The 21288-nt window shown below is 41.6% G+C and overlaps 1 protein-coding gene across 7 annotated transcripts in view; it reads left to right on the top strand.

Annotated features, from left to right (window-relative positions):
- The window catches only part of LOC132821100 (HMG box transcription factor BBX), a 199203-nt gene that overhangs the window by 1638 nt on the left and 176277 nt on the right, over positions 1–21288 (top strand). For 3 of the 7 annotated variants that reach the window (XM_060833636.1, XM_060833629.1, XM_060833633.1), the window contains exons 2-3: positions 1339–1468; positions 10952–11012. The exons of 2 other annotated variants lie outside the window; for them this stretch is intronic. The gene's annotated coding sequence lies outside the window, so the exon portion shown is untranslated. Of the gene's footprint in view, positions 1–1338; positions 1469–10109; positions 10211–10951; positions 11013–21288 lie in introns of those variants that run through there. 2 more of the 7 variants (XM_060833631.1, XM_060833630.1) reach the window with 2 other exon arrangements.

Here is a 21288-nt window from a genome sequence, read left to right as displayed (position 1 = left end):
CCCCCCCCCTCCCCCCCCCTCCCCGTCTCCCCTCCCCTCCCCCTCCCCCCCCTCCCCGTCTCCCCCCCCCCCCGTCTCCCCCCCCCCCCCCCCAGTGTCTATCTAGTGGGTGGTGGAGACAACATTGTGCAGCCTCAGTCTGTCTGTACCTGCTTTCTCTGATCAAATCCCATTAACCGCCTCAGACGAGATTTGCTGCTGAATTATTGTAGTGGTGCTGAGATAACAGCCCAGGCGCACACCGCTGTGTTATTTGTTACCGTCGTTTGGAAATGTGTGCACTTTTCTCTCAGGAAAGTATAATTCTGGTGTGGTGTGGTGTGGGACCCCCTCCTCCCTGCCTTGTCTGTATTTTTATTGAGTGGGGAGGTGGAAACTGAAACCATTCCATCTCCTGCAAGTGGCACGTTTGAACGACTCGGTCAGGCCAGGGCACTCTTTCCCCCCTCCCCCAGAACAAATTGTTATTAAAAACCAGGGAGAGATCACTGAATGGTCTGGTGATATTTCACCAGAGAGCTAACCTTGTAACTGGAGAGGAGTTTGGGTGAAGCTGGATGGGGTAACCCGGAGTGAAATGGCAGCTTGTTTTGAGGGAGTTTTATTTTTAATTCTCTCTCTCTCTCTCTTCGCCCTCGCTCTCTGTGAGTGAGGTTTTTTTTTGCTCTCGGTTTCCCCGAAGCAAGATGGACTCTCTCGCTGTGTCTTGTCAGCCTTGAATCGACATTTTGCACAGCGATGCAAACTTGAGCTTGGCCTACTTTTACACAGCAAACAGGGTGATGGGGTTTAGAGGAAAAGGGAACAGCGTTTTTGACTGGCGACTGCCTCTGAATTGTAACTTCGGTCACTGTACTTTTTTTTGTTGCATTCGGTTCTGTCGAGTTCCCTGTATCAAACGAGATTTTTTTTTCCTCCTCTCACTGTGTTGCAAGTAGGTCCTTTTCCGGAACACCCGGTATTTTGACGTGTGGGTTGAATATACCTGTGATGCTATCTCACGAACTGATTTTTTGAAAAGTTCTTTCTAATTATTCTTCATCATCGAAAACTGCAAAAATGACAGTATATTGTACTATTTTACTACGTAAGGCGTAGTGTACGTCCCATGTGCCCAGTATGTATAGCACTGTCGTGTGGAGCTGACAGGTCCTGTAACTACTGGCTGGGTCTAGTGAGCCAATAGCTAGTGCAAGATTTACTGTCGATCAGAAACGGCATTCATCGTACTTCGACTTATTAACTCAATGCAGATAATATTGTTAACCCACTGAGTTTTGTAGCGTGCACCGAAAGTCTTTAATCCACACTTTTAATTCATATTTCTGTTAAATACAGGTGTGATACTGGAGTATAGATGAATGTGTCAGAAATCTCAGGGTGTACTGTTTGTTTTCAAAACTTCAGTTCTTCAAATGGAATTGTAAGCAGAAGATCAAGAAAGTGAAGAATTCTTGTTGGAAGAAAAGTAAGGCTAAGGAACAAGTTTTGCAATTGGAGGTTGTAGTTTCTTAGTAGAAAATGTCTCTTTATAAAATAATTTAATTTCACAATTGAAAAGCATCTAACCCACCAGTGATAACTTGTGTGTAAGTTGTTAATGGTTTTTCTCAGAGGGGCATGACTATCAGGCTTTCTCAATTTAATCATTAAAAATGCCAATTATAGCATTGTCTGGCCAGTTTTGAAGTTTATACTCAATATTAATGTGTTTTGACAGTGCATTATTTTGTGAGAAAAAAACATGCAAGTTGTGCCTTTCTTTGTAAATTAGCCTGCAGTTGCTTTTAGTGTGCAATTTTGGTATATTCTAGACATCTTAATGATTGACATTTTTATACTAACATAAAAAGGAAAATAAGTATATTTTGGTTAAAATGATATGCACTAACTATGCAGTTGTGTTAACAGATTCCTTCTCATTCTCTTCTCAAAGGTGGCATAACATCAACTATTAGTGGTCTTGAATGCATGAAAAACTCAATATGTATTGAATGTTACAACTGATTCCTTCTGATGCCCTTGTCAAAGATGCCATAACTTCAATTATTTGAAGATCTTGTAAAGCATATTTTGAAAAGTTTAGAGAATTCTGCATTCAAAAGTATTGTTATTTGTATTTACTCACAGTTGTGTTAGCGAATTCTGAGATCAAGGTATCCACTTTATAGCATTTATTATATTTTGTAACATCCCTAATTTAGTTTTTCTGGTAACGTTATTTGTAAGTTAAGTACATAATTTATTCCAACGACATAGGTAAATCTGTGGTGCTGTTTGCTATTTGCACCACTCAGATGTAAGCCTTTTCAACTCCATAAAATTTCCAATTTGCCACAATCTCTTTGAACCATTGCAACACAACTTTCTTTTATAGATACAGTATTTTCATTGCACTGTGGTTCATAAGTTCTTCTGATTTTATATATCTTTCAATTAAAGAGTGGTCCAGTGCTGGATTAGTATTAATAATTGAAGAAATTTCAAAAATATGGAGGAGATACTCTGGTCTAGCAGCATCTGTGGAGAGAGAAACTGAATTAATGTCTTAAATTCAATATAACTCTTGTAGCACCAGAGTTGTGTTAAACTCATAATGTTAACTCTTGTTTCTCTCTCCACAGATGCTGCCAGATTACTTCAACACTTTGTTTTAATTTCAAATTTCCAATGTATTTCACCTTTATAATAATTGAAGATGTAGTATGAATGGTTGTAGTCGAGACACATTTGTGAAATTGTAGAGTGTACTGCCCATGTAAATGGTCTTAATGAACCAGTTCAATCTAAGGAGTGGGTTATTGCTTAGCTAATGGTAGCATGAAAGTGTAAGTGTCATTTGTGCTAAATTCTGAAAACTGTTCACAGTATTGAGAGAAAAACTGGTAACTATTTTAGTAATTATTTCCAAGATTTGTCATATCAAATTGATCTAGGGAAAAGAGCTTTGTTTGAGTTTTACATTCTGTTAATCTATTAGTGAACAATTGTAGATTGTATCCACAGGAAAAGAAATCCAAATTAAACTGCAAATGACTGTGTAATCTTGTTGACGTTAGTGACGCATAAGTTTTGTGTTATTTTGATGTGCATATTTGGTGAATTTGAGGCTATGTTGTCAAGAAAGGAAGATTGTGTGGTTTGTTCTCCTGAGGAGTACATTTTCTAAGTTGTTTATAAGTTTGTCAAACATTAAGTAACTTAAAATTCTGTTAATTTTTTAAAACTAATTTTCATAAGCCTTTCAGTGTAGTTGTTTCCGCACCACATGTCCAATTTTACAGTTTATCTGGGATTACTGAGTCCAGCTTCAAGATCTGGGTAAGGTAGCATTATGCCTTTATCAGGTAAGATTGTGCATTGTCATATACCCTGCTTGAGGTGGCCTCCACAGTTAATGTTAGATCTCATTAAAAGTGAATAGTCTTGAAGTGTCCAGCCTTGACATTTACAAATTGGTGGATCTCCTTGTGAATGTGTTAAGCTCTGAAATAGCAGCAAATGCTGCCCTCTGTGCAATAATATATCATCATACAGTGCAAGAGGGGAATTTAAAAATTCCTTGATTTGAAGATATGAGGTAACTTGGGCAAATTGTTGATTCAAATTAGTATCTGAAATTTCTGTTGGCGACTAATTTTAACTTTGAGATAGTTACACAGGGTTGCATCTGAAAGAGCAAAGGCCACTATTGTCTCATTTGTCTTAATTGTAAAACTCCAGTATGATGTAAGCTTCTGGCATACATAATGCATTCCCAAATAGTTCTTCTTGGTTAAACTTCATGTCATGAAAAAGCAGGCTGCCTATGGCCTTATGCAAGAGCTAGGACCAATCCAGAATGTGAATTAGTGGAACTAGGGAGGTGGAGGCAGACTGTGGCTTCCACAGTTTAGAGGAAGGCAGCTCGTGGTGGGTATTTTTCTTTCTGAAAGTATTTTACATGAAGACTTGATTAACTAATTAATAATAATGATGGCTTGTATGAGATGATGGACTTTTAAAAGTTTAAAACGTTTGAAAAGCCAGCATATGGAGAGTTATTCTGTACTGCTCATTCTGTTAAGCTGAAGACAGATGTTCAGCTGAAGCAGGAGGGACAATACTCCAATTTAGGGCAAGCTATTGGAAGATGTTATCTGGTGGATGAACCTGCAGTAATGCATTCACAGATCCAGGTTTCAGTGCCTGCTGATTATTTTGTAGAGAAGGAAGGAATTATTACTGAAACTTTAGTCCTGGATTAAGTGAAAATTTCATCCCATGCTGCCAATGCTTTTCTGCAACCTTTACTATCAGGAGAAGGTACAGAAGCCTGAACACGTGAACCAGCAGGTTTTGAAATAGTTTCTACCCTGCTGTTGTTAAAATACTGAATGGACTCTCGATCTCTTAGCATTCGCCTGTACCTGTGTTTTTGTTTTTGATGCTGTTTACCTATTATTTACTTAACTATGCTATTTAACTATGTGATCTGCCTGTATTGCTCACAAGGCAAAACTTTTTCACTCTGCCTCGGTACATCTAGCTTCAATTCAATTCAATTATGGTGTATGATGCATGGTCATTGTGATCCGTTGGCACTGCTCACCCATTTTGTGGAGAGTTTTGATACAATGCTGCTTGTGAGGAATTCCTGGGACCTGATGTCTGCCTTAAGAGTCCACATTACACAAGAGGTGCTTGAGGTCTTAAAATACATAAAGGTAGAGAAGTCACTGGTATCTGATTAGATGTTTCCCAGAGTTTTGTGGGAAGTTAGGCAAGAGATTGCTGCGTCCCCTGCAGAGATGTTTATCATGCAGCTGCTCATGGGATTGCAGGCTTAGATTTATTATAGTTTTTTTAAATAGTTATATTTTACTGATGTAAGGTTTTCATTGATTTTGTTTCATTATTTTTCGTTTGTTTTTTTTTTGAATGTTAGACTTTTGGTTGGATACGTGAATAGGAAAGGTTTGCCAAGAGCAAATGGGTGGAACTAGTGTAGTTTGGTATTATGTTTGACACGGACTGGTTGAACCGAAGGCCTGTATGATCTAAAAGCCAGAATTTATATGCATTTGGAAAGGCAAGAACTGATAGGGATAGCCACCGTAGCTTTGTGCGTGGGAAATCATGTATCACTAACGTAACTGAATTTTCTGAAGAGGTGACAAAGAAGATTTAAGGTAGAGTGGTAGATATTGTCTATATGGATTTTAGCGAAACGTTCAACAATGTTTTGCATGATAGATGGGTTAGTAAGGCTAGGTTATGAGATCCAGGGAGAGCTAGGATGCAAATTGACTTGCAGGTAGAAGACGGGGGGGACAGTGGAGGGTTGTTTTTCAGACTGGAAGCCTGTGACTAGCAGTGTGCCACAAGGATCAATACAAGATCCACTGCTTGTCATAATTTGCATAAATGACTTGGATGTGAATCTAGTAGGTATTGTTAGTAAGTTTGCAGATGACTCCAAAGTAGATGGTATAGTGGACAGTGAAGATGATTATCTCCGAGTACAACAGGACCTTAATCAGGTGGGCTAATGGGAGTGGCAGATGGATTTTAATTTAGATAAAGGTGTTGTATTTTAGTAAAGCAAATCAGGGGCAGTACTTATATGATTGGGCCTCAGGGACTGTTGCGAATAAACAGACCTGGGGAGCAGGTTTCTGATTCCTTGAAAGTGAAGTGGCAGGTAGACAGAGTGTGAAGAAGGCATTTGACACACTTGCCTTCAGTGATCAGTGCATTGAATATAGAGCTGGGATCACGTTGTGGCTGTACATATTGACGAGGCCACTTTTAGAATACTGCATACAATTCTGCTCGCCCTGCAATAGGAAGGATTTTGTTGAACTTGAGAGGGTGCAGAGAAGATGTTGCTGGGGTTGGAGGGTTTAGACCATCGGGAGAGGCTGAATAGATTGGGGCTTTATTCATTGAAGCTTTGGAGACTGAAGGGTGACCATATAGAAGTTTATAAAATCATGAGGGGCATGGAGAGGGTGAGTAGCCAAGGTTGTTTTCTTAGGGTGGGGAATCCGAAACTAAAGAGCGTTGGTTTAAGGTCAGAGGGGAAAAATTTAAAAAGGACCTGAGATGTAACTTTTCAGTGAGTGGTGCATGTATGCAATAAGCTACCAGAAGAAGTGTGGAGTGGGTACAATTACACCGTTTAAAAGATATCTGGATGGGTATATGAATAGAAAGGGTTTAGAGGAATATGGGCCAAGTCCTGGCAAATTAGACAAATTGGGGTGTGTGGTTGATGCAGATGAGTTGGACCAAAGGGTCCGTATGTGTGCTGTGTGACTCTAGTAAGTGTCCAGCCAAAACGTTTTAGAAGAATCAGTGACTCCTTTTTGTTTTGGAGGTTAAGAGCAAGCTGTTAATCATTGTGTTTGATCCAACAGGGCACAGACAATGGGAGATTGGGACCCAGTTGATTTTAGTAATCCAAACCCTCAGATAGGTTTGTTCGCAATACTCCAAGGCACTATTGGTGTTTGAGAAATCAACCTGGTCTATTGATGGGATTTGTCCTGCTGTTGGTTCATTTGGCTCAATATAGAAATTGAGAAGATTCTAATTGCTGTGTTGGTACATGTTGTCATTTTATTAACTTAGCCTTGAGCAGTACCTTTAAAAACAAGATCTAAACGTACAAGATCTTGGCTGTCACTTCTGTTCGGTTTTGAGGTGGTGCTGTATTGAAAGTGGTATGTCTTTAACTTTCTACCAGGTGATATATTAAACAAAGGCATTATCTGTCCTCTTGATTGGAAAAGATTCCATGGCATTATCTGAATTTTAATTTAAAAAATTCTTCTGTATTGTGGCAGGTTTTTAGTCATTCAATGCAGATTGTCTGGTCATTGTCACATTGTGGAAGCTTAGTGCGTGAACTGGCTGCCATTCTCCTGCATTAAGTCAGTGTCAGTGACTGTAGGAAAAGTACTCCATTGGTTGTAAAGAGCATGGTAAGCCCTTGGGTCATGAAAGGAACTATACAAATACACCTCTGCCTTTTAAGTAGTTTGTGTAAACCCTTTAGAATCGGCAACTTTTAAAATGTTCACATGCATTGTCTAATTTAGTTGGAATGGCTCTACTTGAGATTAATTTGCATCAGGAGAACAAAATTGTTAATTATGTCTTGATTGGTTTCAGCAATAGTACAGCAATATATTTCCATATGTGTCTGATGGGCAGGAGAATGAAAAATATGTTTCTCAGAGGAAATTGATGGAATGCATCATAAATATATTGAAGTAAAACCTTTGTGCTTGGGCTACATTTATTGTTGCTTTTTGTAAGATGGTAAATTGAAAGTGACATTAATAAGAATCCATGTTCCCATGTCCTGAAGTGTGGTGATAGTTCAAAATAATTAATGGGTGACTAAAAAGTTTCCCTGAAATGTTCAATAAGTTAAGCAACTGAAATTTACAAACTGCTGTTTTTGACTGGCCATCCATGCGAGGATGCTGTGTATTTTAGGTTGCGAGTTTCTGCCCTGGGTCATCCCGTGACTGAAGAGGCCTTTTCTCAACCTATGGATCTTTGGGCTCTTGGGTAGAATGTTCCATGAAGTTGTGGGCCCTGGAGAGCAAGATTTGTTGCCTTTTCTGTCCTTTGCTGTTGCTGTCCCTCATCATTTAGGATGTGGTGACTCAAAGCACGGTGTAATTTGATGGGCAAGTTGTAACTGTTTTGAATGATTGGTCAAAAGCTCCTCCCAGTTATTAATGTCAGTGCTGCTTCATTTCAAGGACATGTTCGGAGCAACTTTGAAATGTTTTCTTTTTCCTCTCCTGAAAAGTTGGTCAACTGAGAGTTGAGAAAACTGGATTTGTTAGAAATGATGATACTTACACTGGATACTGTCCATCAAAGTTGATTTTGCAGGGGTTTGGTCAAAATGCTTATGGAGTTGTCTTCAAGAAAGACAGTAGTGCTTACTGGATAGTACACCCACTGAATCTGGAATATGCAGAAGAGACAATCTCTGATAGAATTTCTCTCGCACGATGTGTCACTAATGACAATATAGATCACAATACAGTACAGAATATGGTGACAATAGTTGCACTGTAGAGTTGGACTTTTGTTGACTTGCGGATGACTTTGTTGTCAAATATCAGCTGCTGTAGCTTGTAGAAAGCTGAGCTGCTGCAGCTGATTTGTTTTTGCATTGCCCCATCATTGTTGGTTTTTTAAAGAGAGGTTTTGGCGACATTCAAGCACAGGGCAGGTTTCTTGTTGGAGAGATGGAGAGAAGGTTTCAAAGCTGTTGCAGAATGGGCAGTGACGCTGTAGTCACCACCAACTGCGGATCAGGTACGTCTATGATAGTTGGTTTAGTTTGACATGAAGGTGACTACGATTGAAGAGCTTTCCTCCTAAGCAGTTTTAAATGCTGGTGCCAGAAAAGAGTTGACCTTTTGAGGTGAATAGTCATTGTCAGAATTTAAATAGTATGAGGATTATCACAACCCAGTTAGGTTTTTGAAGGTGTTTATTTCTTAAATCGTGCTCAATGATTGTAGTCATTACAATCCTGTATTTTGAAGTTTCTTGGGCTTTCACATCTTTGAAATGCAATCCATAATGTGTCTCAATTTGCTGAGACAGATGCTTTGGTCAGATTGGTAAATACAGTGAAGTGTTCTTGGTGGTGTTCTTGATTTGCTTGGCAACAAAGACCATGTTGGAGCACTCCATCCCACCAGGTCAGGGTGGTGATCCCGGGAAGTCAAACGATTGTGCTGTTTTGATTTCCAGAGGAGGGGATTATTTACCGTCAAACTTGGTACTGTTCCTCATTCCCACTCTTGATGATGATCACATTGCTCTAATTGATTTTGATGCTGCTGCTGATGTCATAACTTGTTGACAATCTATCCTGGTTCCATAAGAAGAATGGCTGCAAAAGCATGATGCTATGGAATGAATGATGTGTGTTAAACTGGACTCAATGAAGGAGTCAATTCTAAGTGTAAAAATGAAAATTTTTCTGTACCTTTCTTTTAGAATTTTGTTTAGATTCAGCTGTATTCTTGCACTTGCTTCACAGATGGTTAAAAATGCCAAGTTTTTATTAAATGTAAGTTGGCCCAAATTTTCAGTCATTATTCCTCAATCAATGAGGTGCATGTGGGCATCCTGTGGAATCCTCTTTTAGTAGATTTTTGAAGGAATTGCCTGGGAAACTGAAAACTCTGATGCATAATTGCTGCTGCTAAGGACGGCACTGTTGCCTCACAGCACCAGAGACACTGGTTCAATTCCCGCCTCAGGCAACTGTCTGTGTGGAGTTTGCACGTTCTCCGGGTGCTCCGGTTTCCTCCCATAGTCCAAAAAGAATGTGCAGGCCAGGTGAATTGGCCATGCTAAATTACCCACCGTGTTAGGTGAAGGTAAAATGTAGGGGAATGGGTCTGGGTTATCGTTGCTCTTCGGCGGGTCGGTGTGGACTTGTTAGGCCGAAGGGCCTGTTTCCACAGTGTAAGTAATCTAATCTCATCTAATAACTCCTCTCTGTATGGACCCCCCCCCCCCCCCCCCCCCCCCCCCCCACACCCTGATATTCTCTGATTTAAATAGCGAGTTGAGAGAGTACTGCTGAAGTTAAGTCAATAGTTACTCAGGCAAAGTTAGACTATTAAGTCTAAACTCCTGAGTAATTCCTCAACTGACCCCATATTTGCCTCAAACACCCTGAACTACACCTTCCCCAAATCACTTGTATTCCTCCTACTATTTCAGGCTCCCACCACACCACCCCTCCATGGGCCTACAACCCTCTCCTCTTAACCCAACTTCTGTGGACTCAGTCTACACTGATCTGCCTCCGTCCCCTGCCCACCTGTCACTGCCAGACCTCACCCACACCATCCAGCCCCGGATGGACCCAATCTCTCCTACCCATCCTGGCCTACCCTGAAAACTGCAACACTTAGCTGACCCTATTGCCATCTTGCATCCTGTAGCTCTACCCACTGACAATGTGCTCCCTCCTCACTCAGTTGTCGTCCCACCCGCTTGGCATCAGCCCTGGCAACATCTTTGTAAATTTTTCCTGTACCCTTTCTACTTTAACAATGTCTTTCCGATTGCAGGGCAACCAGAATTGAACACAGTATTTCAAAAGTGGGCTCAGCAATGTACTGTACAGCTGCAACATGACATCCCAATTCCTGCACTCCTTGCTCTGACCAATGTAGGCAAGTGTTAAATTTCAGGATATAAAAGGGGGAGTATTTGCCCCTCCCAACAGTTCTGAACTGCAGGGGAACTACATTTCTGAGGGAGTGCTGATTTTGAATCTCCTGTCAGAAATGCATAGCTCTCCCTTTCATAAAAAGTCAAGGGCCTGACTGACAATCTATAAGAGAGTGTTTCTTCTCAGGAATGAGGCCTCACATTGTTGTGGGAGTAAATTAATTTACTAATTTTTACTTTGACATATGCAGGAGAGAGTACAACCTGGGAATGCTTGGCATGTGCATTTATTGCAGCCCAGAAGTTGCATGCTGAAGTTGGTAGGGTTTAGTTGCAAACGTTTAATATGCTCTTTCATATGTATGTATAATTCTGGTGAATGTGATTGTCTTTAAAGGAACCTGGAATCAATCCCTATAATGAAGCAGGGCCACATACTTGTGTTTTGCATTGATCCAAAACTGATAATGGTGAATGAGATTTGCATTACATTGTGATGTCAATGCTTGTAAAAATAACAAATAACCGATTCCACTAATTCTTGATCTAACACTTGCATTATGCCAGGTTTTATTTGTGTAAAGTGATTTTTTTAATAGCAGAAATATTCGTCTAATGAAGATTTTAACTTAACAGAAACGTCCTTAGTATAGACATATGTACAGGATTAGTATAACTGCCAGTTTCATGGGTTATTAACTTGTAATATCTGACCACTACTTTTTGTATTGTATAACAGAAATGGGGCTGAAATAGCAAACCTTTTTGTCAATGATGGAACACAATCTCAGGAGTACCAGGTTAGTCACTTGAACCTGTTTGCCATTCACTCATTGATAATGTACCTCAACTTTATTTACCAGCTTTTGATAACATCACTTGATACAACTATCTCTAGTTTTAAAAAAGAGCTCTCTATTTCAGCCTAAAATTTCAATTATCGTAGCTTTCACACTGGTTTAGCTGACAGAATTTTACATTTCCACTACACTTGGTCACAGAAAATTTGCTTCCAGATTTTGCTCAAAAATGCTAAACTTCGAATCTTAAAATGATGTAATTGTATAACCAGAGTGTAGGATTAAAGCGCAGCAAGTCGCAAGCCAACTCAGCTAGTCCCACTTTTCTGAGGTAATTGTCTAGTTTCCTTTTGAAAGCCATGACTGAATCTGCCTCCACCAGGCACTCAGGCTGAGCATTCCAAACCACTTGCTGCATCAAATAAGTTTTTCCTTGTATTGCCATGGGCTCCTTCCCATTTTTGTTTAAAGTGGTCCCCTATAGTTGTTGATCAAACCCCCAGTGAGAACTGTTCCTCTCTCTATGTTGTCTAGATTCTTAATGATTTTGAACTGCTTTTAAAAGACTATAAAACGGGCGAGCAGATATCGGCCGTTCAGCCATTCAGTGAGATCATGGCTGATCTGATAATCCTCATCTCCACCTTCCTGCCTTTTTCCCTATAACCTTTGATTCTCTTAATGATTAACAATTTGCCTATTACAGATATCACTTGAATAAACTTAATGGCTCAGCTTTAGCAGCCCTTTGTGATAAAGAATTCCACAGATTCGCAACTCTGAGAGAAGAAACTATCTCCAAGTTTTTCTCTACATTCTTTTCACGACCGAACTTCCCCAATTGATCCACTTAACAGAAGCCCCTCATTCTTGGAACAGATCTCATAAATTGGTTCTGTACTCTCTTGATAAAGCCTCACATCATTAAGTGTGGTGCTACGAATTGGACTCAGTTCTGTTCTACTTAAGATCAAACCAGTGTTTTATCTGTTTGTCTTAACTTCCGAGCTTTTGTGCTCTTTGCCTTTATTTATGAAACCTAGGATCCCACCTGCTTTTTTAAGCAGTTTCTTAACCTGTCTTGCCACCTTCAAGAATTTAGGCACATATCCATCCAAAATCTCTGTCCCTGTCCCCCTTTTAAAAATACCCTTTATATTAAACCATAAGACATTGGAGCAGAATTAGGCCATTTGGTCCATCGAATCTGCTCTGCCGTTCACTCACAGCTGATATGCTTCTGACCCCATTCTGCTGCCTTCTCTTACTAATCTTTGATCTCTTTGCTAATCAAGAACCAATCTTTTTTTTTAATTACACTTAATGCCTTGGCCTCCACTGTCCTCCGTGGCCATGAGTTCCAAAGAGTCACCACCTTTTGGCTGAAGAGATTTCTCCCTATATCAGTTCTAAAGGGTTCTCCTTCACTCTGAGGCTGTGTCCCCAGGTCCTAGGCTCCTCTCCGAGTGGAAACATCATCTTTATATCCTCTAGCCCTCTTGAAATGAATGTTAACATTGCATTTGCCTTTTTAACCGCTAAGTGAACCTGCATGTTAACTTTAAGAGCATCCTGAATGAGGACTCTCCAATCCTTTGGTACTTCAGATTTCTGAAGATTTTCTCCATTTAGAAAATAGTCTATGTCTGAAATCTTTTCTACAGATACATAACCTAACACTTTCCTATATTGTATTCCATCTGCCAATTCTTTGTCCATTCTCCTAACCTGTCCAAGCCCTGCAGCCTCACCCCTTCCTCAACGCTACCTGTCACTCCACATATCTTTCTGTCCTCTGTAAACTTACCAACAATGCCATCAGTTCACTGGTTACTGGCTGACATTCCTGAAAAAAGATTCCTTTATCTCCACTCTACCTTCTGCCAGTCAGCCAATCCTCTATCCGTGCCTCTAATACTATGGGCTCTTATTTATCAGCCTCCTGCATAGCACCTTGTCAATAGTCTTTTGGAAATCCAACTAGTTCATGTTCTACTGGCTCTCCTTTGTCTAACTTGCTCATTATCTCCTTTTTAAGAATTCTAACTGATTTGTCAGGCATGCCCTTCTTTGATTAAGCTGTGCTGACTTCATCCTATTTTACCATGCACTTCCAAGTACTCTGGAATTTTATCCCTAACAGTCGACTCTTAAAATCTTTTGAGTCTGTTTGTTCCCGTGTAACTTCTCACTGTAATTAAACACCCTTTTACATTTCTGTATCATATTTGATCTGTTCTGTGTTTTGCAGCCAATCCATATCCTTTGGAGGTCTGTCATCATTCTCCTCCCAGTACACAATACTTGCAAATGTTTTGTTATTTGCAAATTTTGAAATTATATTCTATATACCCAGGTCTAGATCATTAATATACATTATGAAAAGTTTCAGCCCCAAAGCAGCAACTCCTTACCTTTTGTCCACCTTGAAAAATGACTATTTGCTACTGCACTCTGTTTACTGTCAACTTTGTATCCATGCTACAAAAAAAGAAATTGCTGGAAAATGTCAGTAGGTCTGGCAACATCTGTGGAGAGAAAACAGAGGTTATGTTTCTGCTCCAGTGACCCTTCAGAACTGCTCTGAAGAAGGTTCAGTGGACCCGAAATGTTAATCTGCTTTCGCTCCACAGATGTCAGGCCTGCTGAGATTGTCCAGGAATTTCTGTTTGTGTTTCAGATTTCCAGCATGTGCTTTTGTAATTTTTTTGTCATATTCATGCACTAGTATCCTCTTTATTCCATGAGTTTCAATTTCATTTGCAAATATTTGATTTTGCACTTTATAAAATGCCTTTTAGAATTCCATATTCACTTAACCACTTTACCCTCATCAACTTTGCTACTGCATCAAAAAACTCCATTTATATAGTTAAATATTTATCTTTTAACAATCCATGCTGACTTTATGTAATTAATCTACACTTGTCAGAGTGACTTAATTTTGTCTTTAAAATCATAGAATCCCTGGATTATTGGTTTTAGAAGCTTTTTTATTATTGGTTAAACTCACCATTAGTTACTGGGTTTATCCTTACACTCTGTCGTGAACAAGGTTGCAACATTTCTGCTTGGCTTTGACACTGAGACACCAGATGCACTGAACTAAATAAGGCAGTTTGCAGCTAAAGTTCCAACTGGGTGAAATTAGGGCCATATTTGGAGCTTTGCTCCTTGAAAATGAAACAAAAATGTACTTTCTGTACCTCATGTACAAATGCTTCCTGAAGGCACTTAATAAAATGCCTACACGTGAAGCTTCTTGCGTGTTGGCGCAATGTCCCATGCGTGCATGCGTATATTCACTTGCCACTGGGTGATTCTGATATCACTGTCATTGGACGAATTATTTAATATGCCACTGTCCAAAGTTATTCAGTGGCACACGTTAAATCCAGCTTAATACTAATCACACTTTTTTGTGTCAAAGTATGTTATGTTACAGGTTTATTCATTGCATACTTAAATTTTTATTAAAGTGGCTAATTTATGTTTACGATGGATTGTATTTAAGAACATTGAATGAAGAACAATCAAAGGCCAGTTGGCCCACTCCTCTTTGCACAATAAATTATGTTATAACATTATAGCATTCATTCCTGGCTGAAATTTCCATTACACCTTGTATTGATCATGGCAATCACAGAAAAAATCTAGGGTGAAAGCTTATCGATGCTGTAGGCTAAGGTGAGATGTGTGGCAGAGTGGAGCAACAGTGTGGGTCAAGCCCATCTCCCAGGACCGTCTTGTGCCATCTTTTATGCACTTCACAAGTGGCATGGCAAGATTCTCACTAGGCAATGGTGCGATCCAAATTGAATATTATTAAATATCTTGTTTAATGCCACAACTCTCCACATCAATATTCAGGCTCTCATCTTATCTAAATTATTTAGCAAATTTGGTATTGGAAAATCTTGACTGGGAAACCAGAGTGAGTGTCTGCCAGATTCAGCTCATCACTTGCTGCAAATGACCTCCATGTTGATAAACTGGGTACCAACAACTATGGATACACTCTCTGGGCACTGGCCACTCATCCCACCCACCCAAGTCCAAAAATATTAGTATATGACATGTGCCAGCCTGAAAGAACTCTGGTACATCTCTAATCCACCTTCAGTGCTCTCTTGCACTTAAAGGCTATGCAGGCAACTCTGATTGTAATGCTGCTACGAGAGCCACTATGTTCATGGACTGGACCAGGCTGTATCTCTGGGCTGTTCCTGTCATAGCAGTCACTCACTCTCATCCTATCTGGATGACCATAACATCCCTCCATTGCATTGATTGCCTTTTTTGGACTTTGCCCCTCAGTCAGTGATAGCAGGCTCATGTATTACTGCTGTTCTTGCTGTGCAGTCTAACACCAACTCAGAGCCAAGAAACTTGTCATAGTTGTTAGCAGGCCTCAATCAAGTCAAGGGGGATAGACTTTTCTCAGGGGGTCCCAAAATGGAAATTCAATGGCCACCTCTGATACCAGTCCAGAACCTTCTCTGGCTAGCCAGAGTCCAGATGCTGTCAGAAGCGGTGAGGAGCTGGGTAACACCTACTTTGCCCTGTTGTGGGCTGTTTTCTTGAAGAATGTGTGAAGCAGGAATGATGGGCGAAAGTGGGTGCAATCAATGGGCGAAAGTTCCATATGCAGCCAGAGCCCTAGGTCTCTGCCTTCTAAGCAGGGTGCTGATTGTCTCCTGTCTGCTATGTTCTGGGCAAATCTGACGAACCATGCACGGCAGCTCTGGACCAACAATGCTTGTGTGGGTGTGCAACAGACTTTTAAAGATGATGCATGGCACAAGGGATGCCCGTGAATTCTGGGATATCTGCTGAATGGTGAGTTGCTCTCGGAACAATGCATAGTAAGATAGGATTGAAGTTGGATGTGAGAGCTGCTATAATGATAGGTAGGTAATTAATGAGACTTAGTGATAAGAAAGGGTGGGACCAGACATTAGGCCTTGTGAAGGTGATCCCTCCAAAAAGCCAATGCAACTGATTTAGCGAAGAAGTTGTGAGGTTCAGTGACTCGTGTTGTAATCTGAATTTGTACTTGCAGTCACAAAAGAAGTGAAGTGCTTGGTTGTGCAGTGGAAATCATGATTTTCACTGTTTTATTTATAGGCATATCAGGTTTGAGTGAGTTTGATTGCATTATTTTATGACCTGATGGATACACTGAAGGGTGTATGTTGTAGTGGCATCACTTATTTTGTGGTAGTGATATTATAAGTGACCTGATGTGGGAGAAATACAAATTTTTTTAAATGAAATTATGTAAAATTGCAGTAACTTGGTGTTGAGAATGTCATTTTTGAGATCCTCACTGGATTTCTTTCCTTGGTGCATTGATTTTAATTGACAAGTCTTCAGCAATGAGGTCAGTTGAAATTTGTATTTCACCTGGCTTTGAAACTACTTTTCATTTAGCCTCCGATTTCCTTCTGTATTTTCCTCTGAAATAGCACCAGATACTAAAACATTTCAAACAGATGAAACTTTAAAGTTTAGTTGTGTGTGAAACTACCTGAAGGACACATTTTCTATTTGATTCATGTTCAAGCACAGTGTGTTCCATTACTTTGTTACTTCTATTATGGTTCATTTTCCTTCTTTATTGGGACAGGCCACAATTATGGTGACTACCTTATAATACTACCCCATGTGAAAATGCTGCTGATAATATAGTAACCATTTTCATTTATAGTGCTGATTGATAAATTGAAAAGGATTGGTTCGTGTGTAGCTCTTTCAACTGAGTGGGAAAGGTATGGATCCAAAAACTACTCCAAGATTTGAGCATTATCTATAGACGGATAGTTGATCGTAGCAGGGCAAATGCTACGTTGTCAGGGGTATCCAGGTCATTCTGCTATAATACGTTTCGTTAATGCAAATTCACTGTAACGCAATTGACGAATTGGGAACAAGGTTTCTAAAGCACAAACCTTTTAAGGCATGTATTGGTTATAACACAATTCCAGCCCCGTTAGTTTAAATGGTGCTGCTATTACGCAATTTTCTTATAACATGGTTTTCACGTGAACAGAACTACCGTGTTATAGCAGAACTGACTAATTTGAAACTGATGTATCAGTAGCTTCTTCATTCATATAAGTATATGAACATCCCAGTACAACAGAGAGAGGAGGAATTTCACCCCTCTCTCTCTTCCTCAACCAGTGTTAATGAAAATATAATACGTATCAGTTATTTTTCATAGAGTAGTGTATAATAGCAGAGGCACACAATGCAATCATATTGTGCTGGTGGTGGAGGGAGTGATTATTTAAAGTGGTGGATGGAGTGCTGATTAAAGTATGCTGCCTTTTTCTGAATGATCTTGCAATACTTGTTGTTTGAAGTTATCATTCAGGCCAGTGGAGAGTTTCCACCACATTCTTGATGTGTAGGTGATGGAAAAGCTTTGAGAAATCAGACAGTCAGTTAGTTGCCACAGAATACTGTCGCAGTCAGTGTTTGTGACTGTACCAGCTACATTTCTACTTATAGTTAAATCCCAGTATGCTGATGCATGTTTGACAATGTTCTTGCCATCGAATGACAAGATGAGAAACTTACACATTCTATTACACATCCGGAGGAGCCTTGATTATCCAAATAAGATAGGCGGGCACTATTCGGTTAATTGATTTCTCTGCGACTCGGAGTTTTCTGTGAAGTTTGCTCCCCATTCAGACGAGGCAAAAGCACGTTGCGCAAGACCCCAACCCGTCTGTCCCCGCCTGCCCCCAACCGCCTCCCCACCCGCCCCAACCCTGTCTGCTCCCACCCCACCCCCTGCCCGCCCCAAACCCCTCCATTCCAACCCCACCTCCACTCCCACCCCAACCCCACCAACACTCCCCACCCCACCTGCCCCAACCCCTCCATTCCAACCCCAACCCTGTCCATTCCAGCCCCGCCTCCCTGCCTGCCCAAACCCCATCCGCCCCCGACTAGGCCCCATCCACTCTCCACCCTGCCTGCCCCAACCCCATCCGATCTCACCCCACCTCCCCGCCCGCCCCAACCCCGTCCATTTCAGCCCCGCCTCCGCTCTCGCCCCAACCCCGTCCACTCTTGCCCCAACTCTGTTCGATCCCCCCCACCCCAACCCCATCTGTGCCCGCCCAAACCCCCTCCATTCCATTCCCGCCTACCCCACCCCCTCCCCAACCCAACCCCCTCCATTCCAACCCCGCCTCCCCACCCGCCCCAACCCTGTCCGCTTCCACCCCAACCCCGTCTGTGCCCGCCCAAACCCCCTCCATTCCATCCCTGCCTGCCCAAACCCCGTCCGATCCCTCCCCAACCCAACCCCCTCCATTCCAACCCCGCCTGCCCCAACCCCATCCACTCACCACCCTGCCTCCCCCCTGCCCCAATCCCGTCGTACCCGCCCAAACCCTCTCCATTCCATCCCCGACCGCTCCAACCCCATCCGCTTCCACCCTGCCTCCCTGTCCGCTCCCACCGCAACCCCGTCCACTCTGCACACCACCTCCCCGCCTGCCCCAACCCCATCCACTCTCCACCCCACCTCCCCCACCTGCTCCAACCCCCTTCATTCCAACTCCGCCTTCTGACCCACCAACCCAACCCCGAGCGCTCCCCGCCTGTCCCAACCCAGTCCACTCCCTCCCCATCCGCTCCCACCCCAACCCCGTCTGTTCCCACCCCGCCTGCCCCCAACCTGTCAGCTCCCACCAAGCCCCCGTCCACTCTCCACCCTGCCCCCAACCTCTTCTGCCCCACCTCAGCCAACCCCAAGCCTCTCTGCTCCCACCCTGCCCCTGTCTACCCCCAACCCTGTCTGTTCCCAAACTGCCCCACCATCTGCCCCCAACCATCCGATCACAACCCGCCCCCAATCCCATCTGCTTTCACTGCACCTTCCCTGCCTGCCCCCAATCCTGTCAGCTCTCACCTGCTCTCAACCCGGTCTGCTCCCAACCCTGTCCGCTTCTACCCATGCCCCCCACACCAACTCCAGTGCAGCCAGACTGTGCACCAACAGTAAGATTGCTGCTGCCTTTTCGGGGTAAATCTCCAAATAGCACAAGCGCGTGCGACACACCCGCACAAACATTTTGACAGGTTCCATGTCTGTCCATTTTAGGACAATGTTGGAGAGATTATCTTTAAAAGTGGGGTTTAGGTACACCCCTGTGTAGAACTCCAGGGAAAGTGTGGGGTGTGTGAGATAGAGGGGATAGGAGCCCAGTCATTTAGAGATGGTGCCTGGACTGTCCAGGACTGTTCTCGGCAGCATTTCAGTGAGCCAAGTCGTTTTTAATCATTTTACCTGTAAACAAGAGACGCGATCAGGGTTGAAACAGCTCTTTGATGTAATGTTTCGATTGGTTCTTTGAGATCCCCTGTGGATAATCCGATACTCGGATAATTCATGTTCGGATAATCCGATACTCGGATAATTCATGTTCAGATAATCGAGGTTTCTCTGTGTTATTGGTTGTTAATTAGCTAGTATAAATGTCATTTGCCACTTTACCAGCTCAGGTCTGCAGGTCTTGCTATATATAGACATAGGTTGTTTTGTTATTCTAGAAGTTATAGATGGAGTGAAATGCTCTGCAGTCATCATTGAGCATCTTCATTTCAGCCAGCATGATAGACAGTGATAGATTGATGATCGTCGACGAAGCAGCTGAAGGGGATTGGGCCTAGTACACTCCTTCAGGGATGATTGATCTCTGTGCTCCTTTTGAGCAAGGGAGGACCCTGATCAATGGAGATTTCTCCAATTCCTATCGATGTCTGTCTTTATAGGGCCATTTTGATGCCACACTCGATGCTATGGTCATTGATAGTCACTCTTGGATCACTACTTCTTTGGATTAGTTCTTTTATTTTTGTTGTAAGAGATCTGGAACTGATGGGTTCTATCGAAATCAACTGAGCAGGGGTGGGGACGTTTTGCTGTGCAAGTATCTCTTGATGACTTTTTTTGTCACGATGTTTGAGATTGACTGATGAGAGGTAATTAGTTGTTTTGGATTTGCCCTGCTTTTTATTAACTGGACAGTAGACAGTTCTTGAATTTGCCAGGTGGCAATTTGTTATGACTAAGTCCCTCATGAGGTCCCACAATTTCTTGTGCTTCTAAACTGGATGCCCCAAATCATTAAGCCCTTGGGTGAGGAAAAATGAACTGGCTGTTCTTTTATTCACCCACCCAAGTGGTTGGTCATTACATGGTTACTGTTAAAAAAGGATTTCATCATCTTTTGGATATATTTTTCTCAGACCCAAATTAATTTGTGTTTTAAAAGCAGACAATTTAATCAGCTTTCTTTGAATTTATGAAAAGGTGGAGTTTAATAATGACTAAATGTGAGTGAGATTACGAATACAACATGCATGCATGCAGATTAGAAGAAAAGGTGAGATTTGAAGGGTACAAGGTTTTAAAGAAAAAGATCTGTAGATCAGTTTCTGAATTGTTCATGAAAGGTGGATTATTTAACATAGCGATCATTGCAATAGAGGTTACTGGTAGCATTGATGTCACTCAGTTTCACACTCTTTTTAGTTTTGCAGATTGGTTGTGATTGTTTTTTTAAAAACTTTTCTGACTCTGTATCATAGAATTTGTGGTGAGGGAGGGTCCTTTTTGTTTTCCTGTTTCCTTTTGACCAGCTGCTGGCTAACTGACTTTTGTATTCAGAGTGAGAGTCTCTTCACCTGCCACACTGGTAACTAAGAGAGAGTTTTTTGACTGTGATGTTTGTGCTATGTTACTGCTGAAACAGAGGTATAGATAAGAGCTTTCAGTTCCACTAGCACACTCCAGTAGAGATGAAACTGGCTTTTTGACCCGGTGGTTCTTATCCTTCAAAGAGGATTGAAAGACAAAATGTTTGCCATTTGGAAAAAATCACCGGAATCACAATTATTATGGTGTTGAAGGAAACCCTTCAGTCCATCGTGTCAGTAGTAGCTTTATTATCTAATGCTAATCCCCTGGCCTTCCCACATGTCCCTGGACACTGTTATTATTGAAAAAAAATCCAATGCTCTCTTGAATGCCTGAAATGAACCTACCTTCACCACATTTTCAGGGAATTGATTCAATATCCTCATAGCTTGATCAGTGGAAATGTTTTTCCTCACTTCGCCCTTGCTTTGTGTGCACATCACAGTAAATCAATGCCCTCTTGTGCTTCTTTCTTTTACAAGTGGAAAGAGCTTCCCTCTATCTACTCTGTCCAGTCTGTTCACGATCTTGAAAACCTCAATTGGACCTCCT

The sequence above is a fragment of the Hemiscyllium ocellatum genome, chromosome 12, assembly GCF_020745735.1.
Source record: "Hemiscyllium ocellatum isolate sHemOce1 chromosome 12, sHemOce1.pat.X.cur, whole genome shotgun sequence".
Lineage (NCBI taxonomy): Eukaryota > Metazoa > Chordata > Chondrichthyes > Orectolobiformes > Hemiscylliidae > Hemiscyllium > Hemiscyllium ocellatum.
This window is presented reverse-complemented; position numbering and strand designations above follow the sequence as displayed.